This window comes from Triticum dicoccoides, chromosome 7A (assembly GCF_002162155.2).
Source record: "Triticum dicoccoides isolate Atlit2015 ecotype Zavitan chromosome 7A, WEW_v2.0, whole genome shotgun sequence".
NCBI lineage: Eukaryota > Viridiplantae > Streptophyta > Magnoliopsida > Poales > Poaceae > Triticum > Triticum dicoccoides.
In genome coordinates this window covers 39721256-39731496 of record NC_041392.1, presented here as the reverse complement: position 1 = coordinate 39731496, position 10241 = coordinate 39721256, and the positions used below count along the sequence as shown (strand labels likewise).

Here is a 10241-nt window from a genome sequence, read left to right as displayed (position 1 = left end):
TCAGCCCAGAGGGACACCGGGGAGCAACATCTGGGCCAAACCCACAGCTAAATCCACTCCGTGTAGACCTGATGCGGTAGTTTCCCCCCTCCAGGTGCCGGCGGCGACGCCGTCCGTGAGGGGGCCACGCACCGGAGACGCGTGCGGCCTCTTCGGACATGCCACAACACCACCCCACATGTATGAGGCGCGGTACGATGCTCCGGTGGCATTGCTACCCCCCAGGGCCCCCGTCCCCCCTAACCCTGGAGCGGTTGACCACGAGATCTAGCCCTTTGACTTTGCACGGACGGGCTTTGACCAGTGGACCTCTCCACCCGGTTGTGTCAGGTCCGCCCATAGAGACACCCGGGAGCATCATCCGGGCCAGACCCACAGATACATCCACTCCATGTAGACCCGACGCGTCCGTTCCCCTCCTCCAGGTGCCGGCGGCGGCGCCGTCCGTGACGGGGCCACACCCCGGAGATGCGTGCCGCCTCTTCGGACATGGCATAACACCATCCGGTTGTGGTAGGTCATCCGATATATATGAACACTTGGAGCAAAGTCCCCTTCGTATAGACCCGATGCGGCTGTCCCCATTCCAGTTGCCGGCTGGCGGCGGCACTGTTCGTGAGGGGGGTCACACCGCTCTGTACAGAACCGAAAAATAATGTATGTATGCTTATTAACACATACTATATGTAAGTTAGTTAAATAATAATAATAAAGAAAACAGTGAAGAAAAAGAAAAAAAAACTATATGTATGCTTACTATATGCTTATTAACACATACTATATGTATGCTTATTAACACAATCTATATGTATGCTTATTAACACATACTGTATGCTTAATAATAATAATACTATATGGAAAAAAAGAAAAAAAGAAAAAAAAACTATGTCGACGGCAAAGCCGTCGGCATAGCTGCGGCCAGGGCAGATGTACAGCACCGCGGATCGATGACGTGTCACCTATGCCGACGGCTGCCGTCGGCATAGGTCCTGGTCGGTGCGCTCTGGATCGGTGACGTGTCACCTGTATCTATGCCGACGGCCACCCGTCACGGCCGTCGGCATAGATTTGACGTCGTTAGCCGGCCGTGATGAGTGTTGTCGGCGGGCCCGCATCTATGCCGACGGCCAGTATATGCCGACGGCAGCTGTAGGCGTAGTACGGGATAAGCCGACGGCTGTGTTGTGCCGACGGCTGCTGTCGGCGTAGACGGGGATAGCCCGACGGCAGTTGTACGCCGACGGCCAGGATCTGGCTGTCGGCATAGCTCGGATTAGGCCGACGGTGGCCGTCGGCATACATTTGGCTGTCGGCTTAGAGCCCTGTTCCGGTAGTGTCTGGATGTAGTAACACAAATCAGTAGGAAATAAATTTGTGGAAGAACAAACATGCAAAAGGAAGATACCTATGATGGTTGCTAGCTTCATGGGCACATGATATGGTCGTTATTAAGTTGGTTCCAACTTTGATCCGACCTTCAGACTTTTCAAGAAAGAGGCACCATGTAGACCGATGGCTTCTAGCACATCCCCAGCTGCAGGTTCCCTGCCCGAATGCACATAGAGTTGAAATGTAGCACTGAGGATGAAGCGGTTAGGTTTCAGTGACCTGCATATTGTCTCAAAGAGCGATATGCCCTCGTCGACGCGGCCGTGCTCAAGGTACGCCCTCATCATTGCCCGGCAACAGGCCAAATCAACAGCCACACCAATCTCCTGCATTTGGAAGCAGAGCTTCATCTATTTGGCCTTCCTTCAGAAAGGCTAAAATGAGGTGGCTGAAATGGGGGCATGAAGGGGTTATGCCGCTGCTCAGCATCATCTGGATTGCTTCCTCAGCTTTGGAGTAGCATCTACTTTCTGAGTATGCCCTGATCAATGCGAGGTATGTCATCGAGTCAGGAACTTGACCTTGTGATTTCATCTCTTGGAAAACAATCTCTGCTTTATCATGCAACCTGGAAGTGGCATAGGCATTGATCATGGAGTTGAAACTGGTCTGCACACTAGTCAATCTCAAGACAGATAACTGTAATTTCAGAAATTAGACACCAACGGAAGCATACCTTTCCAGGCATGATACCAAGTTCCTTCATTCTATTGAATAGTAAAGATGCATCCTGATGCGTCCCTGCATAAATAGAACTAAATAGTATGAACAAGAGTCGAGGAAAAACTAGTCGAACATGACATGGGTAATGTTCTTTGATTCCTCTACGCAAGGTTGAAGGGACTGACCAGCCTTTCCGTAGAAGTTAAGCATGTTTGTGTATATCTTCTCGTCGATCGGTAAGCCTAGTTCTTGTGCAGAAGTAAACATTTCAGCAGCCTTATCCAGCTTTCCTCCTAGGCCATAGACACTGAACAAGAAAACTGAAGCTAATGACAAAGTGGTCTCAAGTCTCAACACAAACATAAAAGAGAGAAAATAATAATTGCATACTTCTATCTCCCATTTTCTAAGTGTTAGCAGGATCATGCATGTTATCATTATATTGAATGTCTGCAAAGAACGGGGAATGCCAAAGTGTTAGAATAAATCCGAGGCATACCGTCGATCATCCGAGGACCAAGCAATCACACGAGCACGATACCGAGATTTGTTAACGAGGTTCATCGATATGGCTACATCCCCGGGGCCTGACTACGGGCGCTCCTCCCCGTGACACCGTCACAATACCGCACACCGGCCACCCGGGCGCCGGCACACGCCGCCGGCTCCCCCTTGCGTGCCTGTGCTATTACGTTGGCATAGGTTACACCGTGTGTTTACCCCACTATATATGAGAGACCTAGGATACAAGTGTCCTATTAGGACACGACTCCATATCCTATCTAAACACAATAGAACTACAAGTCTAACAGTAACCTAACTCGTACACAATATTCGGCACAACTCTAACAAACTCCACCTTGGTGAATATTTTCCACCACCTTGAGTTTGACAATGCATCAAACTTCCATGTACGTTGGACTTGAGCTTATCCCATGAGCACTGCTGCTACTCCAAAGACTCCATATGACTCCACCTCCAACTTGTAGTCCCTTCTTTTTCTTGACCACAGTCAACACTCGAGCAAAGTTAAGTTCCACATTACTCTAGTTTGTGCTCCCAACTTCCAGAGTATTAGTCCAACGCCATCACGCACTGATCATTGACCTGCGTGAAAGTGAACAACTCACATATTGGGTGTCACACATGAGAGTTACCTGAACTCAACATCACCGCTCCTTTCTTGACCGCATGTCTGAAACTTGAAGCTATTTCACCATTGTTTGTAGTCATCCTGAGTCAAATTCGCAGTTGTCTCACCACATGTATGACCACCAGAGCCCTGGCCCGTCTTCATGTCCCGTGCATACCGCACGCCTCGCCGCTATTACTGCGTCGAGCCTCCGCTGTCCCGGTTGAGTCTCAAGGGTCGTGAACCCACACCACTCAACCCCACTGCAGAGTACCACCGATCATCACCGACCGATGACGAGTTTCACGCTTCCAGTCGGAATTACGTGTCACTCGCTTTTTTCCAGCTGAATAGGCTTCGACTCTCTGTGCACTTACGCCGTAGCCCCTCAATCCAGCTCCACCTTCAACATGACTCCATGGTAGAGGATCAGTCCACCCCGCGCCCTGTCGACATCAAGCTCCGTGTGCACCGTCTTGAATCAACCCCGCGCCATAGTCTTGTCGAAGTCACACAAGCCCTCGGGGCCTGCGCCATGTGTTTCCACGCCCAGAAGTCGGTCACCATCGGCATCACGCTCCTATGTCGTCGTCGCCGATTCCACCACCGTCTTCTGTACCAACCGACTCACCTCGATCCCGTCAGACTACCTAGTCCGACCCAGGCTCCAAATCATTTCAAGAATTTCCATTCATCACACGATAGTTCCATCACTGCTGACATGACTTCCCGCAATGCCTTCAAGCATCCTTGTTGTGCCAACAAATCTTTCATCCTCGTTTGCCATAACCAAGGTCTTCAGTTCCGTGAACTTCTCCACCTCAAACCTGGTACCCGCTGATGCCAAGGTTCTTTGTATAACTGACTTTGTGAAAAAATAATCTGAGCTTTGCATGTGATTCCTCAAGCATACGAACAGAACTCCGCATACTACATACGAAACAGAACTCCGCATACTACATGCAAAACTAACCAAGAATTGGTCTTCATGTTTTGGCTCCTTGGCTTCAACTCCAATACTAGCAATTGACTTGTCAACACCTGCTGTTAATTCCGATGGATACATATCCCTTAGATGAATTTCTTCCGCCGATTGATTAAGCCGGCCTATCTCAGTGGAGACTCGGTCTCCCTTTTTTTCAAACAAATCTCCGGCCTGCAGCTCATCCAGGCTCAGCCGACTTTCCAGCTCCGCCAGCGCACCATGGGCCGCCAGGCGCCAGCAATACAAGCACGTACGCCTGCCGTCGGACGCTCGCCCGATCGATCCGATCGCCGCACGTCCAGCCTGCCGCTGCCATGGGACACGCGCCTTGTGCTGATCGGACGCCTGCTGTAACTTCCGTTCTCGTCATCGATTGCATCTCCTTACAAAAATTCCAATCGCATCAAGAGTTTCTTTGATTCGCTCCTAACACTACGACTGCCCTGATCGAAACACAGAAACACCATGTGACAACCGATCCGCTCCATCGCTGCCGTCTTGCACCGCAATTTAACTCAACCATCTTTTCGCAAAGCACTTCCTTTAGATCAACAGATGCACTGCCTTATTAAACCTTGCTCACGATACCACTTGTTAGAATAAATCCAAGGCATACCGTCGATCATCCGAAGATCAAGCAATCACACGAGCATGACATCGAGATTTGTTAACGAGGTTCACCGATATGGCTACATCCCCGGGGCTTGACTACGGGCGCTCCTTCCCGTGACACAGTCACAATACCGCACCCGGTCGCCCTGGACGCCGGCACATGCCGCCGGCTTCCCCTGCGTTCCGGTGCTACTATGTTGGCATAGGTTACGTCGTGTGTCTACCCCACTATATATGAGAGGCCTAGGATACAAGTGTCCTATTAGAACACGATTCCATATCCTATCTAAACATAATAGAACTACAAGTCCAACTGTAACCTAACTCGTACACAATATTCGACACAACTCTAACACAGAGGATATCAAGCGATCATATATGCTGGCTGCTGAGTATAGTTTGCCTGCTTGGAAACTAAAGCTGTAGCAGTTAGCCATGGCATCCTTGCCCTGAAAATCTTGCTTTGCCCACCTTACGAGGAGGAAAAGATGTTTATCCAGACCTGACTCGAGCATCGACTTGATAAAAGTATTGTACACGACGGTATCAAGCTCAACGTCACCATTGAAGCTGCCATGTATAATGTTCTCTGCCTCCTGAAATTTTCCTGGGAGTAATTTTGCTATGTGAGTATACGCGGAAGCGAAACGCCTCAGCAAATCTACTGCACAAGGATGGGTTAGCAGTTGAAAAAAAATTGCCATGTTTGGTCAGGTGATTGACAAGTATGCTAATTGTCACAACATCTCTGCTATGGCCTTGATCAGCCATTTTCATAAAGAGTTGATACGCCTCCTCAATTTTGCCGCACTTGCATAATGCATCGACCATGGCATTGTAGACAGGCCCTCTTATTGGAAACGATGTCGATGCTGACTAAAACAGTTCCTCTGCTTGATGTAACTTCTGTTCCTGGCCATATTGGACAATCAGAGTAGCTGTTTCAGAATCTTCAGGCCTGACACCCAACTGAGTCAGCTGTTCATGAAGGAATTTTGCCTCACATGTACTCCCTGCAGAAATATAAATACACAAGCAGCAGTGGATGACAGTATGCTTAGGCATGAACACCTTGATCTCTGTGGCACCTAGGTTCCTCACCTTCCCTAGCCAATTTTCTGATCAATTGGCACGCGATGGATGCACCCCCGGGTGTGTCCAACAAGGACTTCAACGTCGCGCTCAGCGCCGAACTGTTGGTCCGACAGGCTAGCGCCTTCGACGAACTATATTTTTCCTGCATGACACTGGTTCTGTTTCTAGCATACACCTCAATCATAGAAACCATTGTTAAACTCTTCATGGTCACTCCACCATTATTCATCTCTTTCAGTATCTTATCAGCATCCGCGATCATCCCGCTTTTGCAGCAACTTCCATTACAGTCATGCAGAGGCCCTCATCAAGCATGACATCTTCTTTTCTCATCTTCAGAATGAACGCACTTGCCATCTCTAGCTGGCCCAGCTTGACATATAATCTCAGTAGGTCGTTGCAGCAGAACACATCAGGGAGGCCATATTTGCAAGGACCTCTGAAGGCATCTTCAGTTGCAGCTATGTCCTCCATTGCGACATGGCATCGAAGAAGAGCGCCGTAAGAGAACAGTAACGGCTTCACATTCCTCGACCTCATCAAACCCAAAACCTGCAATGCCTTATCATAGTTGGCAGTTGCCAGCATTCATGTGAACCTGAACCATTGCCACATAGGTCTGCTCATCACTCAAAAGACCCGTACTGTCGATTTCCTCGAAGGTGCGCTGCGCATCGTCATAGAGCCCGATCTTACCATAGATCCTAATCAGGATACCATAGATGACCTCATCAATGAGAACCCTGCTCTGCTCCATCTCCAAGAAGAGCGAGAGCGCCTTCGAGTAGTCCTCACTCTTGTCATAGAGTCCCAGGAGGGATGCACATGTGTAGTTGCTGGGGACAATTCCATGGGCTCCCATCTCCTCATAGAGCCCCACTGTCTGCTCCATTCTGCCATGCCTAGCACTCAAGCTGATCAGGCCGCTATACATCGCCTCCTCCGGGACAAGACGGGACGTCCTCATCTTCCCCAAAACATCCATGGCCTCCTTCAGGCCCTCCTTCACAAATGAGCCAATCACAACTGTGTATGTGAAGTGATTTGGCACCACATTGTTGGCTTCTTCCATTTCCACCATGTGTTTCCAGAGGTGGGTCACCTTGCCATGGAGCCTGTTCTTCTGCAGGGACGAGAGCATGAAGTTGAAGGCAGAGACTGGCAGCTCCACCCCGCGCTTGCGCGTCACGGCGTAGAAGAGCATCATGTCGCCACATGCCACCCTAGTTCTACATCATAATCAATTTTTTCAATTCATGAACACTTTATACTATTTATAAACATTTTTAACAACTTTCTTAAATCGGCCAACATTTCTAGAATGGATGAACATTAGTTTAGAATTTGGTGGAACAACTTTTCAAATTCACGAACAATTTTTTATTTAATAATTTTTTATTTAAAAACAATTTTTTAAATACATGATAATTTTTTGAATCCCTGAACATTTTAAGAATGAATAAACTATTTTGTAAGTCACGAATAGTTCTTGACTTTTTAGCATATTTTTTCAATCTTGAACATTATTTGAATTGGGGAAATTTTGTTCAATTTCTTTGAAAAAATTTAATACACGAAATTTAAAAAAATTATGAACATTTCTTTATTTTTCGAACATTTATTGACAACATTCAGAACATTTTTTCAACAAGCAAACATTTTTTATAAAATCGCAAATATTTTTGAATCCACAAACATTTTATGATTTATTAAAATTTTATTTCAAAGTTCTCATTTTTTCTAAATTTTTGGAAACAATTTGAAGTCCCAAATTATTTAAAGTATAAAAAACCAATTTCAAAAAACATGCCACCCGGCCATGGGCCGCCACAAACGGTGGGGCTCCTTCTTCTCTCAGCAAGCACGGCGCAGTATAAGAGGGCCCTACTGCATGGGCCGGCCCAGGAGGGGGATTTTCCTGTGTGAATCGTTTTTTATCACTTTGAGGGCAATTTCCATGATGTAACCCTAGAAGTAATAGCCTTTTATTATTACATATAGGTATAGATAAATAAAATATAGAATAAAGCAGATAACATGACCACAAGCGGTCGTACACAAGATTACACAATTCTTCCACATAATCTATGACCGGCTCGCCGACCAAACTTGTTGAATAAACCATGCATAGTTGTTCTAGCCGGCTGCACCCAAAGCTATAAGCATTCGTGATGGCCACATGTGAATTGAAGCCATATCCCCAGAGATAACCTGCAAGAGATGAGGCACAAACTTTCACACGAATTTGGCCTTGAACAGTTATAATGATGCATCACACTTAAAGGCTATGAATAAGGTTAGGTTTCTCCTCTATTTTTTTCTCTTATTTTTGTGTAAATCGGGTGGGTGCCACATGTCAATCACAAGGTTACTGTTTGACTGAGCTCTGAATCACGAGATGCATGCACTGTGCCAATTGGACACCCCACCCTCGGGCAGCGCTTCCTTGCAACGTCGCATGGCCTCCAACAATTGCTCTTTGAGCACCCTCACTCCACCTGAGAGCATCAATCATCTCATCTTGCATTAAGACCATTGGCCGAGCAGACATGTTTGGTGAAACCATATGAATGTTAAACACAACTTGAACTTCACTAGATGTTGCCAAGAAGATTCCATGTACCTTCCATTTCTATTTGTAATTTATGAGAACCAAACATATAAATACAATCTGTGCCATTGTATGTTGACTAGACTAGTGGCTTGCAAGGAGGAAGATATATCTCCTATATCACTAAGCTCCCTAGGAGTAAAACCCCTGGGAGTCGATTGAGGGGTCAGATTTTGGATTGGTTGCCGATTTTGAATGGGTCCTCGCTACATTTTGTGAAAGCGACGGTCGAGCCGCGTCCAAACTACATTGCCGTTCGTGGCTTCCTTCCTCCTCCTTTGTCAATCCCCTTCCCGTGGTTCCTAATGGTGAGGCCTCCAGCGACAAAACTACTCCCCCTCAAATTGTTCTTCGGCGACCTTCTCCTCTCATCCAGTTGCTCGCCCCTCAAATTTCACACCCAGTCCCCCATCAGCCCTCCTCACACCCTGCCTGCACTGTGTCGTTCTCAACAACACTGATTTCAGCCTCCCGTGGGAGAGGGGTGGTGGCTTGGGCGAGGAGGAGGGCGACGCGGCTCCTTCATGAGAGATGGTGGGTTTGAATTCGGCCAATTGGGCTGTGATGGTTAGCTAACTGGGCTGCGAGAGGCGGCCCAGTTTACCAGAGGGCTCAAATTCGGTTGCCGGATCACCAGCTCGTGGGACAGATGGGCCACTAATCTGCACAGTTAGCCCTGGCGGAAGTGTACTCAGATCTGATGGCCAGAAACTTACAGATCGCGGAAGGCCGAAAATGCAAAACGCAAATCGCTGTGAGAGCTCGGTTTAGGCTCAATTTTACTGGCCTTAATTTATGAATGAGGGATAGTTTTATATGTTGTTGTTTTGCATCACAAAGTACCTGCTATCTGGAGTTTTCGCAAAATCCTGATTATCGGTATTTGCGAATGGTACATTTGTGCTTAGTTGTACAATGAGCATTATAAAGACCTTTGTGCAGTGGATCTAATACTTCATTCTTATTGAAGGAAAGCACCAAGCTAGTGACTTAATCTTCGGCGGCGTTGCAGCGACCCCACCTACCTATCCATTCCCTGGTAGCCACAGTTTCATTCGGCGGCGAGTAGTTCCCCTGGCGGCGGCGCCGCTCTTCTTTTTTGTCTCTTTTTTGTATAGGGATCGATCGATACGTGAGGATGGACGTCGCTCGCACCGCGTGCTGAAGCCTGCGACCAAGTCGATCGATCTACGTCATTCAGATCGATCCCCCTGGCCGCTGCTGACTGCCTCCCGATCCCTAGCCACGCACTGCTGCGTCACCGCCTGCCGCGCGTCATGTTCTTTCCGGGCGCCGCTCCGTGGCACTGGTCTGGCTGCCACTCCGTCTGCCGTTCCACCCCCGCAGCTCGGCGCCCAAGATATCCAGCCGTGGAGCTGCCGCTTTGTGCCGGCCGGTGGCCGCCACTGCTCCCACCTCCCGTGTTTCATGCCACCGCTCCACTGCCTCGTTGAGCGAGCTAAACATCGTCTCAATGCAAGATCAACAGCAGCAACACGGCCACGTAAGCAAAGAAGCAGCAGCACTGCAGCAGTAATACACTTGGGGTGGCGGCAGCGACGGTAGCTTCGGTGCCACCGGCGCCAATGGACGGCGTAGGCACATCAAACAATCGCAACCAGCTACTATTTATCACACTTGTGCTGAAATTTATATCATAGATTTTTGGTTCATGTGTTGTACGTATCACTTGGTATTGTGGCAAGGTGGTCATTTCAAGCGGCAAAAGTACAGATATTTGTAGTTTGTAATAC

At 48.1% G+C, this 10241-nt stretch overlaps 1 pseudogene; it reads right to left on the bottom strand.

Moving 5' to 3' along the window:
• Positions 1–1448: 1448 nt before the first annotated feature.
• On the bottom strand, positions 1449–8506 carry LOC119332993 (annotated as a pseudogene).
• Between the last annotated feature and the right edge of the window lie 1735 nt (positions 8507–10241).